This window comes from Cibotium barometz, chromosome 32 (genome assembly GCF_041138505.1).
Source record: "Cibotium barometz isolate CiBa-2024 chromosome 32, ASM4113850v1, whole genome shotgun sequence".
In the NCBI taxonomy this organism is placed as follows: Eukaryota; Viridiplantae; Streptophyta; class Polypodiopsida; order Cyatheales; family Cibotiaceae; genus Cibotium; species Cibotium barometz.
The window spans coordinates 25,784,953-25,803,667 of record NC_141077.1 but is presented as its reverse complement, the minus strand read 5'-3'; the positions used below and the strand labels follow the sequence as shown (position 1 = coordinate 25,803,667).

Genomic DNA, 18,715 nt, shown 5'->3' with positions numbered 1-18,715 from the left:
ACATGTGAGAGCTTGGAGAACTAGGCAAGCCAGGGTTTGCTTCTTTTAGTTGGGTGCCCTTCTAAGTATGTGTGTGGAGACCAGATTAGCAACTCGTGGAGTCCAAATAGGATGTCTGAATGCCCAAACTTGATAAATGTCCTTTGTACGTTAAATAAGTCAAGCCTGGATGTGAACCCACTTATAAGTTTGCCCGCCCACATTTGAGTGTGTGTACTTGCAAGCATAAAATTTTAGTAGCATGGCTATAAACATTAAATAGGGCAAAAGTTAGTCCTCAAGATAGAGGCAGCTCTGCGCGAAAAGAAAGTATTAATTGGGGTAGGGCTTTTCAGCATTCATTGGCTACACTACAACTTAGAAAAGCATATTTCCTCTCTATCTTTGGTGTACGCTTAGTTAATGATGTTGTTGATGATCAAGGCAATGTTTCCTCGGTGGAAGGCCTCTTTGACTACAGTTTGGAAGAGTAAATCGCCTCTTAAATAATGACTTTCCTTGTGGAGAGACATTGTGGATGCATTCCTGGTTTTCACCATCTTAGCTAAGAGAAACATTGCACTTGCCTCTTGCAAGAGGTGTTCTCATCGCCAAGAGAAAGTTATTCATTTGTTATGGGGATGGCCCTCTTCTCATGCTCTCCTGGACAGATTGTCAGGGCACTTGAGATTGCAATTTACCAACAACAACTTCGGGAAATTCTTTTGGATGTTCGACCACCTTTGTCTTTGCCAAATTACACGGTTTTCCTTTCCTGGACTAGATATTGGTCTTTATGGACGATCTACCATTCACGAAATTAGCTGATTTTCTACCATGATGAGATCATATGCTTTCGTTTTTTTAGGAAGTCTTTTTACCTTTCACTCCGAGATTCTTTTGACCTTGAAGATCTTTCCTCTCAACAGTTGCTTCCATTGTGTCTGATATTTGTGTAGTGGCTGTCCCACCTTGGGACATCTGTGAATGTACCATACAATGCTGAATGAAGCAGTGGTTTCACAAAGAAAAAAGTGTGTTTTGGGGGGGGGGAGGATGGATGGATGGATGTATATACTATGCATGCATGGATGTAGATCTTCGATTGTCGAACCGAGTTTTTTGTGTATTCAATGTTTTTTAGGAGTAAGCCAGTGATTTTCTGAGCCAGGTGTGTTGCTAATGGTTGGTCATGTCTTAGCTACATAGGGTACATAATCTAGTTGCTGGAGTAATTGGCATTGGCATTAGTCAGAGTCTGGGCAATAAAATCTTGAGGTAATGTGTAGTGTAGCTACATCTAGATTCAAAAAGAATTTTAGATAGATTTAATATGATGATGAGAGAAGCTGGGTGAGCTATCAAGGATTTTGAGAGAGATTTCTAAGCAGTTGTGAAATTCTGTGCATTTTAGTTAGGGTCATGATGGAACAATGAAAATTTGGGAACTTGCAGAGGGATGCCTATCAAGGTACTACTTTTGAGGTGTAAACTCGTCTAATGTGATAACTCAATGTTTAATGGTCCTATGTGACTTCTACCAATGCACAGTGAATATTCTTGCGGATCATGATTTGTATGCCTTTTCATGCTAAGCTGGGACCAAAATAGATGTGGTTGGTGTTGATTTGCATACTAAAGGCTCACCCATTAAACCTCTTTATCTAAAATGTAAAGAACTATTGTACTATCATGATGCAGTGAGAAACTTAAGCTTTTAATTCTGACCTCAAGGTGGTAAAGGGAACTGGTTATGGTAGTGGTGGGGAGGCAACCTTTGATGACTATCTAAACATAGGCATACCATTTTTGCAAGCTTTATGTGCAATGGATCCTCAGATGAGTGAAAACTCGACTGCACCTTCTTGCAAAGATCCAGATGGTGAGAATACTCAAAGAACATGTATAAATCGTGTATGTAACCAGTAATTACTTTAGAATTCTTGGTCTCATTGGTTGATTTGCAAGGTTAAAGCATATAAAGACCATTTAATCTATTAAACCTTTTCTCTTGATTGGGTTTTGGTTGCAGTTAGTGAAGGGTCTCCTATCGACGGCTGGGGAAAGACCTTCTTGGCGTTAGCTGGGAAAAATCCCTCTATGGTACCTCTTTTTGATCCCAATTGTTCATGAGAAATATATGATCACAGTGGTTCTATTGTGCTGATAAATTTTATATTTTTCGTGATAAAAAGCCCTATTTTTATTAGTAGTTTTGGGCTCATGTCAGGTGGAGGTGTGGGATGTGGAAGATGGTAAGCTAGCTATTCAATTTGGCCAAGGTACGTTTGGCGACTCGCAAAATCAAACAAAGTCTTCGGGTGCTACTACAATCAGCCCTTTGTACATACAATTTCGAATTGGGGGGATCTGAGTCAATATGTAAGTGAAATTTTCTGCCCTGTTAACCTACTAAGGCAGAATTGAAAGTACCCTATATAATCTCAAGGTTCTATTTGCTCCCATCTAATGGATCAGCCATGAACATGTCCACAATGTGTGTTGTTGGTGTGGCCTTTCAGAAAATGAAGTTGTTATTGAGGATACTCCTGTCTTGAATGAAGCCTTTGTGTGTGCTGTAAATAATTTCAGAGAGAAAAAGCTATTGGATTTCACTTGGCGAGGATCTGAAATGCAATGCCTGATGGGTAGTGAATATCTAGTGGTTGCCTCCTTCCTTCCTTTGGGATTATGTACATTATCTCTAGAGATGCTTGGAGTGAGGTAGGGGCTCCACTCGCCAAGTGTGTTTGGGCAAGGTATGGCACAAATTCTGTAATAGTCTGTGATGATCTCATGCATCCCCTGTGTGCATGCATGCATGCACTTCTTTTTTTTAAAATCGGGGGGAGGGGGTTGTGTTTTGTAGCCTTATCGATCCATCGTGCATGCAATGAGGCCATGTTGAGGTAAGGAGGTCCTTGATGACCCTATCTCCTACATGGGTTGAAAAGGAGGCCCTTTGTGCTTACTCATACTCCATCGTTGAACTTTTGATGGCCTTGACAACCTTTGATGGCCTCGATTTGAGATTTGAGAGCCTGCTGTGGGGCTCATGGACTGGTGAGGCAAGGCTCTTACAGCTTTTGTTTTTCGAGCCGGGGTCAGAGACGAGCATGCTTGTCTCTGAGACTCGAGTAGAGAAACGCTTTTGTCATTAGCTTTGTTGTCTCGGTTGTGAGAATGGCTCCCGAACAGGTAGCGGTCGAACTATTGAAGGAAGTGGCTAACTTCATAGAGGGTGATTGTGAGTTTTTGAGGAGCCATATGTGCCTTTGAAAAGTTCAAGTGCCAAATTCCATGTATCTGAAGCTCGGAGAGCTGTGAGCGCCCCCCCCGCGAGCTGTGCCTGCCCGCCATCACCGCCAGCATCCTTCTCCCGTGGTTCTGCCTTCGCTGCCCTCCTTCGTGCTGTGGCCTGCAAGCCCCCCCTGCTAGCTGCTCCCTCCCCTGCGTGCCTTCGCCTGGCTTGTGCCGCCTTAGCCCCCCCCCCCTTCCCTCCGCCTCTCCCCCGCGGCCTCTCACGCTTCTCTCCCCTGCAGTTAGTGAAGGGTCTCCTATTGACAGCAGGGGAAAGACCTTCTTGTCTGCAGCTGGGAAAAATCCCTCTGTGGTACCTCTTTTTGATCCCAATTGTTCATGAGAAATATCTGATCACAATGGTTCTATTGTGCTGATAAATTTTGTATTTTTCGTGATAACAAGCCCTACTTTTATTTGTAGTTTTGGGCTCATGTCAAGTGGAGGTGTGGAAGATGGTAAGCTAGCTATTCAATGTGGCCAAGGTACGTGTGGCGACTCGCAAAATCAAACAAAGTCTTCGTGTACCACTGCAATCAGCTCTTTGTACACATACAATTCTGAATTGTTGCAAGTCCTGTTAACCTTCTAAGCCAGAGTTGAAGGTACCCTATATAATCTCAAGGTTCTATTTGCCCCCATCTACTAATGGATCAGCCATGAACATTTATATTTATATATATATAATTGGGTTTCACTTACGGTGCCAGTATTTATATATATATAATTGGGCTTCACTTACGGTGCCAGGTGGCAACATTTTTAGGCCTGTCTAGGTGGTGTTCTAGGTATTCCACGTGCCTCTCCTTTTAAAGTTGAAAAATACATATGGTAGTAAAGGAGTCGTCATTGTGGCTCAGAAAACCAGAGAGCCGTTAGCCATTGCAAACCTCCCCACCTTCACACACAACTCCAATCTTTGCCCTCATTCTCAGTCGGATGCCATAGCTCCCCCCCGCAATGCTATATGCTTACATGCGCATTCTACAGCTTGGTTTGCTCTGTTAATCATCTACCCTTCTTATTTTTGATGGTGTACTGTTGCTACTGCATTAAATACTGTTGCTACCTGCTTAATGCGTCCACAGCCAAGGAACACATCCGTCACTATGCAGATAGTCCTGGGCGTTGCCGCTGTCGTCGCCTCTTTTGAAGCAGCTTCATGAGAAGGTTCTCTAGCAAGCCGCCCATTTGCTCTGTGGCCAATGAAGATGCCCGGGCCATCTCCGTGTTGCCCACCATCGTCCGCCAGAGAGGGTGGTGAGGGAGGTGCTAGGGACGAGCTACGAGCATCTTCAACTGCAGCTGCACAAACGGACGGGGCTTTAACTATAGCTACACAAATGGAAGGGGGTGAGCTGCTGGCGCCTTCAAGTGCAGTCCAAGTGGTGTCGTGGGCACACAAGTGGATGTCCTCTCACACCCCTTCCTCTCCCATGAGTCCCATTGCGGCTGCAACTCCACAAGACCTTTGTGCGGGCGTTGCAATTCTGGGTTGGCCCGTGTTTGCATAGCAATTGTAGGTTCCTGGTGAGGCGAGCGTTGTGGGCAAGGAGGAGGTGGAGAGGGTGGTGAAGGAGGTGCTAGGGACAGAGCAGGGGCGAGCTGCTCTCGCCTAAACCTTCACCGTTAACTTAGTTTATCTTTCATCAAATTTATTACAATTTTAAAGCTTCAACAGTAACTTGGTTTAAATCTTTAAAGGACAAGTGCAACCACACACATGCTCAAACAACCTGAAACAAGGCCACACGGTGGCCTATGCGGGAATAGGCCCAAAGACCTAGGCTTTTTTTCCGTCTCATTGGATAATTTCTTTTGTTTTCCATGTTTTTCTATTATCTCTAAATTTGAGCTTCTACAATGGTCCACTTTATAAGGCTTTGGAGCCTTTATTTTATTCAATCTCTCCATGTAGTAGCTTTTGGAAAATGTCTAAATGTTGTGCATGTTTGTGTTTAATGTAGGTTTTGTGTGTATCCAAGATTGTGTGTGTGAAGAGAGAGAGAGAGAGAGAGAGAGAGAGAGAGAGAGAGTTTTAAGGTGTGTGTGTGTGTTCAATGCGAGTTCCAAGTGTGTGCATGTGAAGAGAGAAAGAGAGAGATTTGATTTATGTGTGTTGTGAGAGAGATTTTAAAATGCATATGTGAGAGAGAGAGAGAGAGAGAGAGAGAGGGAGAGAGGTTTAAATCTTTGCAAATGTGTATTTTCTTAACATGCATAAGAGCAGAGTTTTGTTCTTCTGGTGTGTACTCAAGGTTGGAATGCCTTAACTCTTTTGCTTGATATGTATGAGCAAGGATGCATTCTCCTAGAGTGTGCTCATGTATGTACAAAAGGGACTTTTAGTATATCTTAAGATGGATATCTATGCTAAATTTAATGCTCTTGCAATAGCTTGAGTTCAACTAATTGTAGTATATGCCTAGCATGGCCAATGCAATCGTTCAAACTTTCAATTCATATGTATGCCAAGAGCTTGGGGAATTCCCTTCTCAAGACATCTCTTGTAGTGCATTAATTGCAGTTTATGCTTGAGAGGACCAAGGTGGACAAGTAGGCAAGGGTTGAAGGGGGATGATATTGTGCTTTGCAATGCTTTCACATAGATATGTATGCATGTGCGATGCTCATGGATATGTATGTAGGTGCGGCGCTCTAATGTGTAGTATGCCAAGTGCAATTTCTCTTGGAATGTGCTCATGTATGTACACAGAAGGGACTTTTGGGATATGTTAAGATGAATATGGTGCACTTGCAAAAGAATAATAAGATCCTCGGGATATGTAGAGAAATATGGCCTTGGAATGCATTAGGTGTAAAATTCGCCTTGAAAATAATACCATCTAAAACAAAGATTTTTTTGTCCAGAGGACGGGTCTCCAAGCGTTCCCCCTCTCCCCCCCGCCCCCGAGTTGCGCCAGCCCGCCATCACCCCCCAACCCCCCCTCTCTTTCTCCCGTTGTTCTGCCTTCGCTGCTCTCCTTCGCGCTGCGGCCTGCAAGCCCCCCCTGCTCGATGCTCCCTCCCCTGCGTGCCTCCGCCTGGCTTGTGCCGCCTTAGCCCTGCGCAGCCTCTCTGCACAGGACTGCATACAGGGCTGCGTATAGAGCGCACCTCTCTTTCTCTCTGCATAGGGCTGCATACAGAGTGGTACAGCAAGCCATCATCTTCATCGGCTCTTTCACACACACAGGGACTGCATACAGGGAAGGACAACTGTTTGTCATCACTATCTTATCTCACACACAAGGTGGTGAACCATTCGTAAACTAAGGGTCTTCATCAAATTCTTCTCTTGATACAAGTGCCTTAAGGGAGTATCAAATGGAAGGTATGTGTTAGAAAGAGATGTTGCACACAAATGTTTCAACTTGAGATTTTCATGAGCCACCCCTTTCATATGCTGCGTCTTTTTCTTCCTTCACATGCTGCGTTTTGCTATATCCAGGACACACCCTCTCCTGCACCCGTGCCTTCTCTTGCACCTGTACCAGCCCCTGCTCCTCCAGCCTACTTCCGTATCCAGGTTGCCACACCCACATCCCGTGATTGGGAATTTGACGTGTGGATTTTCAGAATACTTACCTCGCCACGGGACCTGTCCCATTACAATTTCCTTTTGGAGCGGCACTGTTACCTTGGCCTTGCCTTCTCAGAGGCATGTCTCGTCTATCACTAGACCAATACATATCTTGAGCAAGCTCTTGTTATAGGACTGAGTATTTTACCTCTATCATAAGCATTGTAATCATATTTTAAGCATGTTTAAACATTCACTAATCATGTCAGGATCTGTGTATGCATATGTACGTTTGTACACATGTGTGAGGATACAGATACATGTTTAGTATGTGTGTGAGTACATGTTTTTGCATGCCCATTTGCATCCTCATATGTTTGTACATCTGCATGTATGTGTTTTGGGTATCTCTCTCTTATTGTGTTGCAGGTACAGCAACTGAGAACTCCTTTTCTTTTGGGGACAGCCGGGTAACAAACCCTACATCAGCCATCTAGGTGACATGGCATTGCCACGTGGCACCTGGTGACTACAGCCAGCGCAGAGGCGTCAGCAGCCAGCGTAGCATGTACAGCTGACGTGGCAGAGGCGTCAGCAGCCAGCGCAGCTTGTATAGTTGACGTGGCAGAGGCGTCAGCAAGCAGCAGCCAGCGCATCATGCACGGCTGATGTGGCAGAGGCGACTGGACTGCAGGCGAAGCTTGATAAAAGTGATTAAAGTGTGATTAAGTGTGTTCGCCGCCCGTCAAGTTGCTGAAGGCCGGTTTCAAGGTTCCATTGCCGGGATCCATCGTCAACTTTTTCAAGAAGGCGAGCCTGTGGTCGACACATTTAATTATGGCTGGAACTAGTGCACAGATGAAGGATCTATCTTCGGAAGACTACTTCGATGAAGACGAGGAAAGCGAGCAAATATACCTTCCGATATGCCAGAACTTGAAGATGATGATGCCACCTATGAAGCAAAGATGCAGAGTTTGATGGAGGAATTAATGGAACTCGGGAAGGACTCACGTTTTCCACGAAACTTCAAAGCTGGTTCCAAACCACGGAGGTAGGGGTCTGAGAAGAAAGCTAAGCCTGAACATTCGACTCCCATCCACCCAAATTTTCAGCCATACCCCGATTCTTCTTCTTCTTTTCCCCCACCTATCCATGGAAACCCTTTCAATACTTCTCATCCTGGTTACTTTGGCGGAGGCTCTGTCTTTCATTCCATGACGGGTGTACCCAAGATGGGCATGACTGGGAGCTATGGCATGCAACCAGGTATGCATGGAGGTATGCCAGGAAGTATGTATGGAACTTATGGTGGTGGTGGTGGAAGTGCTTTTGGTATGCCTGGTGTATGGGAGGTGGTATGATGGGAATAGGATCTAATGCTGTGGGCAATTCTCTTCTCAAACCACATCCCTGTAATAATCTTGTTCAAGGCGAGAAGCCAAAAGATTATAAAGAGGGTGGTGCTACAGTAACGTTTGATACTTTTAGTGGTGCAAAGGACCGTTTGAAGGCTCTCACCTTCATTCAACAGTTTGATGCGACATTTTCTGGTGGTAACTTCACAGAGGCATCTAAGGTACAAAAGGCAGCTTCTTTCCTAAAGGGTAATGCTCTTCAATGGTGGTCGACAGTTCTTCATCAAGGAATAGCACCTAGCACTTGGGTGGAGTTCAAGCAAATCTTCTCTTCCTTATGGTTAACACCGACTTTTGAGGTGGATGTTATGACAGCTTGGCATCGACTAGATTCTAGAGATTGTAACAATCTGGAAGAGTATAACAAGAAATTTTGGGATGCTCTGCTATCGGTCACATCCTTTAGGCCTGTGATTAGATAGAGACTTATTGTTGTGGGTTATCCAAGGAGCTTCGAGATTATTGCATCAAAACAAAGGTCATTAATATGACTCAGATGATAGAAAATGCTCAGACTGGATATGCCATGCTTACTTGTCAGATCTCAGGATTCAAGGATCAGCGTCTCTTCTCCAAGAAAGCATCAAAGGAGTCGAAAGAGACTAAAAACACTGAACCACGAGAAAAGAGGCAATCCAAGAAGAGAAAATTTCAGCCCTTACCTCAAAGGACATATAAAGAAAGGAAAGAGCTTATAGCTGGCAATAAATGTTTCTCTTGTGGAGAAGCAGGGCATCGGTACTATAGGTGTCCGAAGAGAGCACCTAAAAACACAGATGATTCACAGGAAGAGCCTAAAGCAAAGAAACAGAAACCGTTTGCTGGACTAGTACCTGACTTGATAGAGATGAAGCAAGGGGATGCATCTTCAGAGTTATGTAGAGCATGGGGAAGACTTCGAGATCAAGAGGTTTTGATCTTTTTCGATCCTGGGGCTCGTGCAAACTTCATCACCCTCGAGCTTGCAGCAAAGTTGGACATCAAACCAGAAGAGATGGGTGTGTTTCATGAGGCTACTTTGGCTTGTCCTGGATATTCGGTTGAGGTTACACCGATCATTGGGAAACTACGTCTCAGTGTGCAGACTTACACGGACAGAGAGGATAACTTCTTCATTATGCCTTTGGAGGGTTGTGATGTTTTGTTGGGTATGCCTTGGTGCCATAAGGTTAAAGCGGTGGTAGATACTTTCAACAGGAAAATCTCTCTCACTAATAAGAATAGGAACACACTCTTGATGTAAAGCTTAAAGGGAAATCTATTCCTGTTGTATCGGCCTCGGCCATTTCTCGTCTAATAAAGAAACATCTTTCTGTTTACTTACTCTTTGTTAAAGAGAATCAAGATACTACAAATTCTAACCGATCTGAGCTGGATAAGGAAAGATTGGATTTTCTCAAAAGTTTTCAAGATTGTTTTTCAGAGGCTTTGGCAGGGGAATTGCCGCCTGCTAGGCCTGAGGATCATGGGATTGATTTGATTCCTGGAAGTTCACCACCGAATAAGCCACCCTATAGCGTGAGTGCAGCCCAACAAGAAGAGATTATGAGCCAAGTGCGTGATCTATTGGACAAAAGGTTGATTCAGCCGAGCTTCTCACCCTATTGTTCACCAGTGCTTTTGGTACAAAAGAAAGATGGTTTTTGGCGGATGTGCATTGATTACAGGGCTCTGAATAAGATTACCATCAAGAACAGATTCCCTATACCTCGAATCGATGATATTTTGGATCGATTACAGGGATCAGCTTACTTCAGTTGCATTGATCTGAGGAGTGGATATCATCAAATTCGCATCAGGCCAGAAGATGTGCACAAGACAGCTTTTAGGACAACTTTTGGACTTTATGAGTTTTTGGTCATGCCATTTGGTCTTACGAATGCTCCAGCGACTTTTAACAGGATGATGGATCGGATTTTTCGACCCCACCGTTCTTTTGTGGGCACTTTCTTTGATGATATGATTGTGTTTTCTCACTCAGAGAAGGAGCATCGGGAGCATTTGACCAAAGTCTTTGAGGAACTCAGAAAGCATAGGTTGGTTGTCAATGGAAAGAAGAGTGAATTCTTCATGCAGGAGATTCACTTTCTTGTGCACATAGTGTCTAAGGATGGCGTTAGGATGGATCCAGCAAAAGTTGAAGCGATAAAGAATTGGCCGGATTTACAGACTATTCATGATGTGAGAAGTTTCTTAGGACTTTGCTCATATTACAGGAGGTTTATCCGATTCTTTGCAGAAATTGCTTCACCTTTACATCACCTGACCAAGAAGGATGTAAAATTCCAATGGACAGTAAAGGAAGTGGAAGTTTTCAACAAGCTTAAGGAAAAGCTAACCACTGGTCCAGTTTTGGTTTTACCGGATCTTCATAAACCTTTTGTGGTACAGTGTGATGCATGCGGGACTAGCATTGGAGCTGTTCAGGAAGGACATGTTATTGCTTATGAGAGTAGAATTGTGTCACCAACAGAAAGGAATCTACAAGTGTATGAGAAGGAGCTTCTTGTGATTATTCATGCTCTTTCCACTTGGAAGCATTACCTTCTTGGGGTTGATTTCATTGTTCAGAGTGATCATCAGACTCTTCGATATTTTCTTGTTGTTGCTGGACTCACACACTCACACACACAAACCTGCACATTAGGGTTAGGTGCAGGATAGAGAAGCTCACACACAGAAAATGAGAGAGAGAGAGAGCCAAAAGTGTGGTAGCCACAAAATGCAAGTCAACCCTTGCATGTGTGCCACATCCATATAATATAGAAGTACAAAATACTATATGTAGAGTGTCCTTTCACACTTGATATCCAAGGGAAAAAACCACATGGGAAAAAGTGCCCTTGGTTAAGCCCTGTTCACACATAGCACTACCATAAGTGAGCATATGCCTGCAAATCCCCCCTGTAGTGGAAGTGTGAATCTGTACAAGGTAGCAGATCACTCTCTGTATGAGAGTAAGCCCAAAGCTTTGCGGAAAGCTTCAAACTTTTCTCGAGGTAAAGCCTTTGTGAATAGATTTGCAACATTATCCTGTGTAGGGCAGTAAGATAAACTGATCTCCCCTGCATGTAGCCTCTCTCTGACATAGTGATAATGAATCTCAATGTGCTTGGTACGTGCATGAAATACTGGATTTCGTGCCACAGCCATAGCACTCTTGCTATCAGTGAGAATGGTGGTGGGTGTTTGCTGACACTCACGAAGATCAGCCGATAGTCTCCTCAACCATACACAATCTACTGTAGCTGTGAGGACTGCCCTATACTCAGCCTCACAAGGAGATGTGGCAACAGTGGGTTGCTTTTTACTCAACCAAGATATGCATGAACTGCCAAGAAAAAAACAATTCCCACTGGTGGATTGCCTGGTATCATAATCACCAGCCCAATTTGAATCACTGTATGCATAAAGCTGCAAGCTGCCTCCTCCTGGGATAGAACAAACCAAGATCCAGGGTACCCTTAAGATAACAAAAAATGCGTTTGACTGCTTGCCAATGCTTTGTGCCTGGGCTGTGCATGAATTTGCTCAACAAAGACACCCCAAAAGATATGTCTGGCCTCGTGTTACACAAGTAAATGAGACATCCCACTGCCTGGCTGTAAATGCCGGCCTTAAAAGGCTCTCCAATATCATGCATAGTAAGCCATACACCTGGTTCTACTGGAGTAGAAATGGGCTTACATTCATCCATGTGAAACCTTTTTAGCAAACTTGAAAATAGAGAGAGAGAGGGAGAGATGGGGAGGACACAGTATTGGGTCCCAATTACCCTCTGTAGGGTCCCCACCACGGATGGTGTATTTGCTTTATTAGAATGATGAGAAACTTGAAAGAAAATACAGCAACCTTGGACCTTTTCTTGGCTGGAAAATCCTGCCCTTGACCTTCAGTTCTCCACCCCTTTGCTTAGCAATTCCCTTGGCTTGTCTAGCCCTTGATTTGCTTGAGCTCTTGGTGAATAATGAGATGAATGATTGGGATTATGGCTTCCACTATTTATACTTCCCATCAGGAGCAGTCGGCCAGCTGATAAACAGGCATCCAGCACCAATGTCCCACGACTGGTGAAAATTCAGCAATAAATGCTGAATTAAATCCCAAAAAATGCTGCTTTTTTTTCCTAACAGGCTGAAAGTGATGCACCTGCGTCTGATTGGCTGGACACAGCTTTTGTCCACAATCCCAGGGCTGGGCAGCCTGTATGGGCTGCCCTATACATGCCCTACAGCCATATAAAGGCTGTAAACTCCTGGAAATTGCCTTATCTGTGCCCTAGGGCTGTCCTACAGCCCCTCCATGGCTGGTGGGTTCAGCCTGGGCCTTCCTGGCCCTCGTGGGGGTGGTTCTACACCATTCCGATGCCCACACTCAGATCCGGGGTAGCCCTATGGGCTGGCCCCTTGTCCTAACCACTATGTACTCAGTGATCTGGCATCCAGCGACCTTGGACGACTGAGATGGGTCCCTCGCTGACTCGTCCCGGACTGGGCTCACATGGGACCAGTTCACCATCCCAGGTCATGCACCTTCTATACAGAAATGTCTACGTGGCATCCAAGTGCAGGATGCACGTGACATCCCCTTCTGCTTAACTTGACGGAAGCTGCATAGCCTCCAAATAATTCGTCAATAACGCCGGATAGTCTTCAAAGAACTCTTTGTCGAGCCATACCGCTTCATGAGTTCCTCGGTCCTGAAACTTTGTGAGGAACTGTCGTAGTCTTCGGCCTGAGCCATGCTTGAAACGGTGCAGAAGGATATGTTCTGGAACCATTACTTCTGCTTCATCAACAATGTCTGGTTCCGCTTCGTCTTTGACCTCTGAAGGGGGTCCATGCTTGAAACGGTGCAGAAGGATCTGTTCTGGAACCATTACTTCTGCTTCATCAACAATGTCTGGTTCCGCTTCGTCTTTGACCTCTGAAGGGGGTGGACCTGCATATGGCTTTAACCAACTGATGTGAAATACATCGTGCATAGTCCAATTGGAGGTAGCTTTAACTGCATAGACACCTCATTAATCTTTTTCCGGATGGGAAAAGGTCCGAAGCTCCTTAAAGACAACTTTGGGCATCGCTTGTCCACCTGCTTCAATCTTTGCTTCATAATCCGTAGATAAACCCAATCTCCTTCTGAAAACTTCATATCCCTTCGGTCTTTATTGGCCTGTCGAGTGTAGGCCTCTTGCGCTTTAGCCAATCTGTCTTTTACTGACTCTAAGATCTCCTGGTAAGACTCCGTCCCTCTGTTCGCCTCTGGTACTGAAGACAAAGTCCTGGTTAACAACGACTGGAAAGGCCTTCCAAACGTTGCCTCATACAGAGTCCTGCCAATAGTTGAAGAAAAAGATTCATTCAAAAGAGTTTGAACTAAAGGCAAAAACGATTCCCACTTACCTTGCTGATCGTGGACATAACACTTTAGCACATCAAAGGCCAATTGGTTGTATATAAGGATTCTGGGATGTTCTAAATGATGCACAGGCATATGCATGCATATTATGCAGGATGCAGAGTGCTTTCTGATGCAAACCCTAAGGCTTCTACTAACTCTACATGCGTGAATGATTCTCTCCAAGTGGGTTAAGGGACTTGACTGACTGACTTACCCGCTAAGGTTGAGGAATGACCTACGTAGCTCGTGCCTGACTTATCCTAGATTGAGGATGTACAATGGGGTCACGGCGTACGACAATTATCATCCTACTGGGGGTTCTAATACTGTACAACTGCTGCACTGCTGATGATGAGCCATCTTGTCACCATGCACTGAGTGCAGAGTGCATGTGACATTCCCTCCTGATTAGCTTGGCGGCAGGTTCATGGCTTCCAAGTAGTCTGCCAATAACTGGGGGTACTCCTGGAAGAACTCCTCGTCGAGCCATACGGCTTCGTGGGTGCCTCGATCTCGGAATTTCGTATAGAAATCATGCTTCCATCGATGAAGAAGGATGTGCTCAGGCTCAATAACTTCTGCCTCGTCTACCACGTTTGGCTGCTGTTCATCTGAAACATCAAACACTTCAGGACCAACATATGGTTTTAGCCAAGAAACATGGAAAACATCATGCATTGTCCAACTGGTAGGCAACTTTAACTTCATGGAGACATCACTTAACTTTTTGACTATTGGAAAAGGGCCAAAACTATGGAATGAAAGCTTGGGACAATGTTTGCGCACTTGTTTCAATCTTTGTTTCGTGATGCACTAAGAGACCCGATCCCCTTCCTTGAAGTGGATATCTCGTCTAAACTTACATGCCTGTCTGTGAACTGACTGATGGCCAGGCTCAAAATTGAGGGCCAAACTGGGTTGAGTACCAAACTCTGCGGAATCGACATACTGATCTTCTAAGTCTTTTCCAGAGATGTTGAGAATGGTAGATTCCTGACTGGTCGGGATGCTAGTCTTTCTACTAAGAACATCTGCTACTAGACCAGGGATGTACTTAATCATTCCTCCAACTTGTTGGAAGAGCTGACCCTGTCTAGTGTGTCGAGCACTCCACAGGGCACTTGGCATCGTCGGGAGCCACTTAAGTGCTTGGTGCTCTGTGGTGACTGTGAAAATGTGTCCATAAGGAACATGTTTCAAATGTTTGAGAATTGATTGCTGTTCTAGCTTGCCCTTGAAAGTCTTGGAAAGACAAGAGGGAAACTTGCTAGGAGGTTCTGCTAACTGTGGGATACTGGGTAGGAGATCATCCTTAAAAATGTCTAAATGAGAAAGGAGATTTGCCAACTGAGGGACTGAAGATGATGAGACAGCGGTTATTGATGAGATAGAAGCAGAGTCTGAGCATAAATCAATGCTCCTTCTGCTCCCTTGCACATAGCTCGTCGGGCCTGGAGATGAGAAATCATAGGAATGCCAAGAATGCTCCTATCCCCCCGAATCATTACAGGCTCAGGAAAACCTTTAGAGATGATAAAGGTGTCCTGCCCCCAATTGGGAATAGGTTCATCATGATGAAACCACTGGATTCCTAAGATCATGTCACATCCCAAAAGAGGAGAGACAATGAATTCTCGCTGGAATGAGGCCTTTTGAACTTGAAAAGAAATCTGCTGTGCCTGTTGAGATATGTGGGTGCGGAGACCAGGTGTAAACCCGTCTACCTCCAAACGATAGGGCACTAAGGTACAGCTCATGTTGGTAGCCAACTGGAGAGAGATGGCATCCTCGGAACTGCCCATGTCAAAAAGGATTATGAACTGTCGGCCCTTGGCAGAGCCATAAGCTCGGATCAGGCTTTTCTGTGTGGTTGTTGCCTCACCCTCCTGCTTAGCATCAAGTACCACGGATGGCATGGAATGCATAGAAGGTAAGATCTGAACCGCATTGGTGGTAGCAGGCGGGTCTGGAGGAGCGGGGAATACTGCGGCAACTGTGGCAGAAGGCTCTTTGGAGGCTTGCTCCGCTTGTCTTTTTGGACAATCCTTCTTACCATACCCAATGGTATGACAGAAAAAACATCTGTTTTCTGACTGATACTGTCTTTGCTCCTCTGGAGGAAGATAGCCTCCACTGATGCCTGCTTTAGCCTTTTCATCAGGGGTTTTCATACGTTCTTTATCCTACTTACCCCCTGAACTGGAGCTATTACTGCTGTCCTTCTTAGCATCTTTAGAAGACGCGTTACCTTTCCCTGTCTGTGCAGTTGATTGCTGCTGCTAGGGTTTGGTACTGGACGGAGATGACTGCTTGGGCTTGCCCCCGTTAAGCTTCATTTCTTCATTCTGAGCGAGAGTCAGAGCCCGGTCATATGTACTTGGTTCAAAGTTACGAACTGTGAACCGAATGTGAGTCCAATCCACGAATGAATTGCTCCATCTTAGCCTGCTCAGATAACCCTAACTGATGTGCTAAAGTAATAACCTTACCGGAAAACTGAAGCATTGGGGATCCGTTCTGTCTGAGTCCATAGAACTCGTCTTTTAGACCGGTCATGTACTGGGGCGGGAGAAATCTGGTCTTCAGGTCATGCACTAAGATGTCCCAGTCAAAGGCTGTGACACCTGTGACCTGGTCTGTATGAATACTAGACCAATGCTGCCACCAAGTGACTGCCTCACGAGTGAGATGGGAGCCGCTAAGTGGACTTTGTCTTGTGGGTGTGTGATCCTAGCTAATGGAAAATGAGCATTAAACTGATGAATAAATTGATTAACTGATGAATGATCACACTTACCATCATACTTACTGAAGTTTGGTTGACTGCGAATGATGGTGGTTGATGCTGCTGCGGACTGCTGGTTGGTGACACCTATGACTGGGGAGACTGAGGAGAGCTGCTGATACCTCAAGTGTATGGCCTCCTTTTCCGGTTGGTGCGCGAGTAACATACATTCTCGATCAAGCTCACGTTGTGTTCCCGAGCGGTGAGTTCAGCCTGACGCCGGTCTTCGTCGATCCTGCGTTGGGCTTCCTCTTTTCCTTCGGGCCTCATCCTCTCTCCTTTGTTGTTCCATCTGAAAGAAGAGGGAGATTGAAACTCACGGTGGGTGCCCAGGGCCTTTGACACACTTGTTGATACCATCAATGCATATTAAAACATTTAAACATGGCCACAGCCTTAACACATATCCATCATCACTTTGCATAAAACATAAAGCTGGACAAATCATCCACAAATGCTGAAAATGGAGCTTGCATGTGTGACACCGCATAGAGGCCGGAATGGGCCGACCCCCCCCCCCCCCCCTTGGAGTATTTTATTACCCAAGGAGAATAATATCATGCACAAGCTTTGAGGGCCTTACTCTCCCCACGGGAGATGCCGGATTATCCATATACAAATGCCATAACACAGCCCAACACGAGGCAACCAAGCCGGAACATAGGCTGTAGAAATGCCGAGCCAACAATATAATCCATATGCCTCCGTGTGGGTACTGATTCTTCCCCAAAAACCATGGGTCTTCATGCAATAGAAAGGGTGCAGCAAGTACAACTCTCCATTCAGCCGGTACAATAGGTACAATGGCTGGTACAGTCGGTACAGTGGCTGGTACAGTCGGTACGGTGGTTGGTACATCAGGTACAGCAAGTACAGAAGCTGGTACAGCCGGTACAAATGGGTGGTACAGCAAGTACAGAAGCTGGTACAGCAAGTACAATAAGTACAAATGTTGGTACAACAAGTACAATGGCTAGAAATCATAATAAATGATTAAATACCCTTGCCTTCAGTATTTCTTCGCGATGGAAGCCTCCAAAACAGTCCCCAACAGCTGGTATTCTTCATGGGCAGCCTTCAAGTGAGAGAGAAAGAGAGTAGCCATCATTAGGGCAGCCTGTAACGGTGGTAGAGGCTAGTGTGCAGCAAGAGAGCCTCTATTAATGAAGAGAGAGGGCTCCAATTTATAGATTTGGGCCTCCCATGAGCTAAAATGGCAAGAGAAGGTTACGATGACATGTGGAGAGCCACACAATAGCTGAAGTGAGACAAGTGTGAGGCCACTTGTCTCACTTTGATCCACTTTCTAACAAATGTCAGGCCACTTGTCTCACTTTGGTCCACCTCCTTGCCACATGTCCCAATCTAAGAGATAGGTTCTTCCATAAACTTTATCTCTAAAAATATCCCAATTGGTAGACATTCTGTCATAGGCACTTTGTCAACTCTTGGTATCTGCTCAATTCCAGATGTAATGACGCGAACAGAATTTCCATCGGAGTCGGGCCAAAAATAGCAACTCTCCTAAATTTTAGGAGTGTGGTCCTTTGTATTCTAGGATAATCCCCCATTCCCAAAGCTTGTACTTTCCAAATATTTAAACATCCTGGAGTCCACCAGACCCCTTTCAGACTGGGAAATGTCCAGGCTGGTGACATCCTCCCCAGCTTCTTAAAAGTTGTCCGCAACTTTAAGCTTCAAGCCATATATTCAAGATATAATCATCTCCCATCGATTGGGCGAGACGAGACAGTCTCAAAAATCCAATATAATTGAAGAATCCATGTCCCAAAGAAATGGGCGAGACTAAATAAGTCTCCATAATACCAATATCAAAATCATGTCCCAAGATAAATGGGCGAGACAAAAACAGTCCCATAAGTCCAGATATCATAATCATGTCCCAAGATAAATGGGCGAGACAAATCAGTCCCATAAGTCCAGATATCATAATCCATGTCCCAAGTAAATGGGCGAGACAAAACAGTCCCGTAAGTCCAGATATCATAATCCATGTCCCAAGTAAATGGGCGAGACAAAACAGTCCCATAAGTCCAGATATCATAATCCATGTCCCAAGTAAATGGGCGAGACAAAATAAGTCTCCTGCCAACAAGACATTGGTCCACATGACCCTTGGCATAGACATAAGTCCCGTCATGTCCACTTTACCACTTGCACTCCAGGTTGGTCATGACCACACACCTTCGATGAGAGGTGGGCTCAAGTAACAAGATAAAACAATCACTCGCAGGCATAGATAACCTGGTGTTCCATAAGCATTTCTGCTACACATAGTTTATAGGCATT

The 18,715-nt window shown here is 45.0% G+C and overlaps 1 protein-coding gene across 5 annotated transcripts in view; it reads left to right on the top strand.

Moving 5' to 3' along the window:
* Positions 1 to 3,739: 3,739 nt before the first annotated feature.
* EMB2757 (Transducin/WD40 repeat-like superfamily protein) overlaps positions 3,740 to 18,715 on the top strand; it is a 121,403-nt gene continuing 106,427 nt past the window's right edge. For 2 of the 5 annotated variants that reach the window (XM_086772146.1, XM_086772150.1), the window contains exons 1-2: positions 6,121 to 6,613; positions 6,731 to 6,940. The gene's annotated coding sequence lies outside the window, so the exon portion shown is untranslated. Of the gene's footprint in view, positions 3,765 to 6,120; positions 6,614 to 6,685; positions 6,941 to 18,715 lie in introns of those variants that run through there. The other 3 variants (XM_086772149.1, XM_086772148.1, XM_086772147.1) reach the window with 3 other exon arrangements.